Raw genomic sequence first — 6,522 nt, forward strand, 5'->3', positions numbered from 1 at the left:
AGAGGGGCAGGAAGGAAACTTACAGGGGCGGTGCGGTGGCTCTGTGACTCAGGATGTGCGCCTGTGGCTGGAAGGTTGCTGGTTCATATCCCACGACTGGCAGAAGAATCCTACTCTGTTGGGCCCCTGAGCAAGGCCCTTAACCCCAACTGCTCCAGGGGCACCGTATAAATGGCTGATCCTGCGCTCTGACCCCCAGCTTCTCTCCCTGCCTGTGTGTCTCATGGAGAGCAAGCTGGGGTATGCGAAAAGATGAATTCCTAATGCAAGAAATTGTATATGGCCAATAAAGTGATCTTATCTGATCTTACAGGCAGGGCTCATTGATGTCCTTGATTTGTTTTTAAAAACATCCAAACAAATACAGCGCTTAAAAAAGATCCTTGTGAGTTAGGTTGTGAGAATGCAGTCCTCATCAGCTACATTCTCAAAAGCATTGAACTCTGTATCTGGCTTGAAGATTGACTTTTTGCCTGGCATGCAAAGTTAGAGTACTGATGTCCTTTAAGCTGGTAGAGGATGCACTTGTGTGAACTGAGCACAGAAACTGCTGGGATGCTTGGCTTGTTAAAAGGTTCACTGCTGTCCCCACCTCTGCTTTGTAGAAAACGACTGCAGGTGCAAAGGCAGAATGATAGTGAAGAGGACTTTGCACAGTGATCATGATAAGTGAATGACAGTGAGAAAGGGTTTGCGCAGTGATTGTGATAAGTGAGTGATAGTAATGAGGGATTTGCACAGTGATAGTGTTAGAGGCTGGTTGTGCAGAAATACAACCCATACACACAATTTTCTGTTTTGTGCTGCTAGAGCTCTGACTTAACCAGGTTAGTGAGTTCAGAAAGCGCTAATGAATTATGCAGAATGTTGCCTTTTCTGGAATCCTGGGGAAATTGTAGGGTGCTTAGAACTAATCTGATGCTGTAGATGGAAGCAAGCCTTCATTTCTCTGTGCCTTCAAACCCGGGGTCTGTAATTTTAGTCTGTGCTGCTGGGAAGCCTGGGAGGGACACAGGAGAGGTGAGAATGTATAAATACGCAGACAGAAGGGGGAAAGGGAGAGAGGAGAGAGAGCAAGAGACTGACAACCATACAGAGAGCTTGGTCTGTCACCTGGGCACAATGAGAAGACTGGTTCTGTTGCTCCTGGTGATTGCTCTGCTACTCTGGGATGCAGGTAGGACACTGCAGTTGACAGACCAGGCTGAGGTCGCCTGAGCTGAGTAATTCGTCTGTTTATAGTTAGTGGGCAGATTAGACGCATTTTAAAAGCACAGTCTCTTCTTTCAAATAATTAAACTGAATAAGCACAGTCATAGCAGAATCCTTCATTAGAACATTAGCAAAAAATAAAGGTAATTTTTTGTGTCTGCTTGGGTGTTTCTCAACAACCATTGAGTGTGTGTGTACCACAGCTAGCATGTACTGTAGTGCATTTTTCCTCATGAGAGTGCATTTAGTTAGTGCACACACTGAGGCACTGATCAGTGACTCCCCCTCTCCCACCCTCTCTCTCCAGAGGCAAAGCACAAAGGAAGCAGTCGACACAAGTCAAAGAGCAAGGCAAAGGTATCAAAGGCCGTCAAGGAAATTGCAAGAGCACTAGGTGAGCTCTAAGCATTTTGTTTCACAGGTTTCCCATATTCTGTAGGTCTCCTTCAATTATCCATAGCACAAGACTTTGAAAAGAGTTAGCTAACATGAGGCATAATCGGTCCAGTTTAACTCTCCTGCAACAGGTCTGAAGCTGCTGATGTGGTTTAAGAAGCCTAAAAGTAAAAAACCGCTGGAGTGTGACATTCCAGGACCAGATCTGGAGACACCCTTTCTGGGTCATGACAACACTTTCTGATATGGGTACAGTTTCTCCTGCATCCTGGCTCAAGCATCTGACGGTTTATATCAGAGATATTCCCTGTTGCTTCTAGGCATCCACAGGGAATTATGGTTTTCACCATGCCAGAGATCTTAATGACCTAGATTACTTAATTATTGAATTAATTTATCTAAATTACACCGTTGCCAGCTCTTTGGTCACAGAAGATTGCGAGTTTTTGCTTTCTGTCTGTTTAATTTGTTCAAAGAGATTCGTCTCCAGACAACAGTATGTGTGAGTATACAGGTGCAGACATATTTAGACATTTAATATTCTCATTTATGCTTTTCTCTAATGTGAACTTGACTGGTCAGAGGAAAATAAAAAAGAGCAAATCGTGCTCTAGCAATACTCTGTGAAAATACCTGACAGCCGTGTTTGTTCTTGAGCAGTTGTCCCTGTCCATGATCCACACACTGTCATTATACTAATTACGATCATTAGGATCCCTCTCCAGTAAGAGCAGGATACTCCCTGCGTTCCACAGCCCTGTAAACACCTCTCTGTCACTCAGTGCTACTCCTCCCCAGCACACTGACACGTGGAGAGAGTCCTGAACAGGACGCAGTCTCATCCAGCCATTTCTTAAAGAAGCCAGGGGGCTTCAGCCACGTGGCTGGGTAGCTTGTTGCCATGAGAATTATGTCATGTAAATCATCTAACAATTGGTATTCCCTTTCCAGATCCACAGGGTGTTTTGAATCCCACTAATAAAAACGACAAAACCAAAGACCTGGGTAAGTTGGGTCGATCTGGCAGGATCCTTTCCTTACTCTCCACTGGTCTTTGCCTTCCACTGAGTGTCACAAGAAACAAAATACCCTGTAGGATAAGTGGAAGAAAAGAAGCATCTAATGAGAGTTTAGAGGCAAAATGGTTGCATATTTCTAAAAAAAAGCATTCTTCAGGACTTCTTTAGGAAAGATCCAGCATAACACCCTTCGCAAGCCTACATTTTCTGTATTAAAATTGTATATGTGTGAATATGAGCTGTCCATAACAGGTCAGAAGCAAAGCAACCTGAAAGAGTGTTGTCAGTCTGAGTGCAGCGTCTACAAGCAGATCACCATTAACCTAATGTGAAGCCTTGTTAATTCAGTGTCATTACCTGTGGGTGCTAATTTCCTTTTTCAGAACATTGTCACTGGCTCTAATGCTTTTCTAGAAAGTTATTAGTTCTACTATGAACTACTGATCTTTAAAATATCTATTTCTTCTTTTAGCTAAAATTGCTGAAGAAACCATTGTAAATGAGCAAGTCCGCTGTAAGTACAGATAAAACTAAATATGTTCAGAAATTCAGAAATCATAATCATGCATTACCAACATTTCTGACTCAGTTTTTACTTCTCTTCCTGTCTAGTTACGACCCAATGTAAGTCCAGCCGTTTTACTTACTTTTAAAATGTCTTTTTAGAAATAAGTGTTTGTTGCACTTAATTCATTAATTCATACACATGATGATGCTGTGATCTTTTCTGCAGTTACCAGCTGGCTTCATAAAGTTGTGGATGTTGGTAAGAGATTTATTCTGAAACACTTTGCATCAGCTTATGTATGATGAGTGTATCTGCACAGAGATCACTAGATATCACTCAGAGTGCCAGAGAAGAGATAGATTATGTGAGAACTGATCAGTTACCAGAGTTGGGAAGCACTCAGTCTTCTGGCAACTGTCCAGCCTGAGACCTGATTCATTAAACTGAATCTGTTTGTTTAATTGTTATTAGTCAACTGATTCCAGTCAAAACCATCACTTCGTCCATCTTCTAACTGCTTCATCTAATTCAGGGTCACGGGGCAGCTGGAGTCTGTGTGTAGGCCAGTGTACACCCTAGACAGGATGCCAGCGCATCGCAGAACGCACACTGACAGACACACACACGGGGCCAATTTTCCCAGAAGCCAATTAATGTACAGTATCAGCATGTCTATGTATTGTGGGAGAAAACCGGAGCACCCGGAAGAAATCCATGTGGACACAGGAAGAACATGCAAGCTCCACGCAGACAGCACCGCAGGAACTGAACCCAGTTCAGCAAAGCTAACCACAGCGCCACCGTGCCCTCTCCAGGTTAAACCCCCTCTGTTAATCCAATAGAAGCCTGCAGGACTGGGCCTTTCCAAGCCCCTGGGCTTTATGAACTGTTAAGGATCAATGAGAAAACAAAGCTGACGAGGATCTCCTCCAGCCTACCTTCCCGAGTCTCACTCTGGTTTTGTTTCCAGGCAGAGGGATAGCAAATGGAGTCTGCAAAGCAGGTGAGAGCTGCTTTTGTTTGACTGTTCCTCGTGTAAAAAATAATCTAGATAAAAGGATATTACCTGAATTTTGAATTATGCTAATTTGATTAAGGTCAACTTTTTTGTAATCCTTGAAAATCCAAACATTACTTACTATTGAAGATTATTTATAGGCATGTTCAGAGTGCTGTGCTTTTCATGGTGCTTAATTATGAGTAAAGAGTCTTTACTAGGCTCTTATACACTTTTGAGTGATGTGTTTTTACCCAAAACGAATTTCTTTTATTTTCTGAAATTTCAGCCGCTCATGTTCAGAACAAAGACTCCATTAGCGTCTCCTATAACAGTCCTACAGCGCCATCTCGTGTCTCGTTCTTGCAGTAATATGCCTTCCTGTGCGTGTTCGGTTGGGATTTGGAGTTATTCCTATGCTGACCGATATTTCTCACATTTTTCCTTCCCACAGTTAATAACCTCTGAAAGGTATGTGGCCTGAGGCCTTGCTATTTTATATGTTAGCTTTTTCAAGGTCTTTTTTGACAACTTTAATAATAATACTACTAATAATAAAATACAAATCACGGAGTTTAGCCTTCTTTTTGGTCATTGCCTATGAATTTTGTCAGAATTAAATTCAAACTCCTGATGATCAGCATCAACGGCTTGTCTCTGGATTCATCAGTGAAGTGGCAGGTCCATCTGCAGACACGTTGTTGTGATCTTTGGCCTCTGGCCTCCATTCAGTTCCAAAAACCTGCCTCCGAGTCTGAACCCTGGGAAACAGTGCTTCCCTCTGTGACTCCAAGTGTGAGGACCATGGAATTCATGCTGCGATTTCAAATTATTATGCTTTAAAACTAATTCCTACATGCTGGCTCTGTCACTCTGTTTCGTTTGGCTGTCTTCATTTGTGTTATATGTGTTTCCATTGTGTTTGCCTTTGTCTTGTTTTATTATTAAGTGCCTTGCGATGAGGTGTTATTAAAGATGTTCACTGTAATAATGTTTCAGAATTCATATCGTACCTGTCCCGCTTCAGGAATTCCAAGATGATGCAGGATGACTACAGGATTCAGGACCGCTCCGGTGCAGAAGGGGACATAATTAAAAATGAATCTCAGAAGTACAGATGGAGCCTGCAGTGCAGTTCAGTGCTGAGCCGATCCTGGAGCCAGCGGACCGACCACAGCCTCACCTGCCTGGGCCTTCTGCACAGCCAGCCCCAGCTGGCTTTGGCATGCTTCCCAGTGGCACTTCTCTTCGCCTGCTGTCTTCCTCCACCATCCACCAGTCCCGCTCACCTCTGCCATCTCCATCCTCCATCCTGTACCTGCAGTCCCATTAAGTCTTGAGGCTCCCTGGGCTTCCATCGAGATCTTGCCCTTCTGCCTGAAAGAAGTGTATCCTTCAGGTGTATCACACCTGTGCTCTGCAGCTATTCCCCAGCACACGAGAGACACTTCTCTCTCATCTCAGCTCGAAGACACACCTCCGCTCTCCAGCTTCCTGTAGTCATATTTGTTCTCATGAGGTTACCTTTCGTTACCTTTCGCATCTGTTCTGCCTGACTTTAACGTTTTCTTCATTGTGTTTGTACTCTTATCTTTCTTAGATGGGTGCACATTCCTGTATATTCCCAGGGCACAGTGAAGAGCTGGAAATGATTTCATGACCTCGTGTGTTTTGGCTATGGGGTTGTACTTGCTTGCAACATCACTTTTACATCGCTGTGCATCTCACTGTGCAGCATTGGAAATGGAGCCCATCATGAAAATCCATCTCTAAAAGAAGAAAAACTGTTTATTCCAGTGGTGTCTGAACCGACAGAATACATCTCTAATAACACACTCAGACTAAGTCTGTTCTTTCAGGTCCTGTCCCCAGATCATCTTCCGTGTCTTGCCATGAAAACTCTATGAATTGTGACGGGGGAACTATCCATAGGGTCGCCATGAGTCGACAACCTCGACAGCACTCACCCACCCCCCCCCCAGATCATCGGATGCTTGTCCGGGGAAGTCAAAGAATGTTTTCTGCACAGTAGAAAAAGCGAGACACTGTGTCACTGATGGACATAAGGAGTATCTTTGGGGAAGTCAGATTGCAGTCAGAACCCAGAGCAGAATTAGCCAGGAACCAGAGCTAAGCCATTGTTCCAAACTTTACCATGGGGTCTTAAATGACGATAAAGTCCGGATTTTGGTTTTACATCTGACACGCTAGATGGGGCCTTTTACACCATTATTGGTTTGGAAATTCTTGTCCAGATGGAAGAGCGCCACCTACTGGTCCACAAACACCAGCAGCAACCCCATTTTCCTCAGAAGTCTCCTATCCTAGTACTGACCAGACCCAGCCTTGCTGAGCTTCTGAGATCTGAGGAGAGCAGGCTTGAAGCCCAG

This window comes from Atractosteus spatula, chromosome 7 (assembly GCF_055471065.1).
Source record: "Atractosteus spatula isolate fAtrSpa1 chromosome 7, fAtrSpa1.hap1, whole genome shotgun sequence".
In the NCBI taxonomy this organism is placed as follows: Eukaryota; Metazoa; Chordata; class Actinopteri; order Semionotiformes; family Lepisosteidae; genus Atractosteus; species Atractosteus spatula.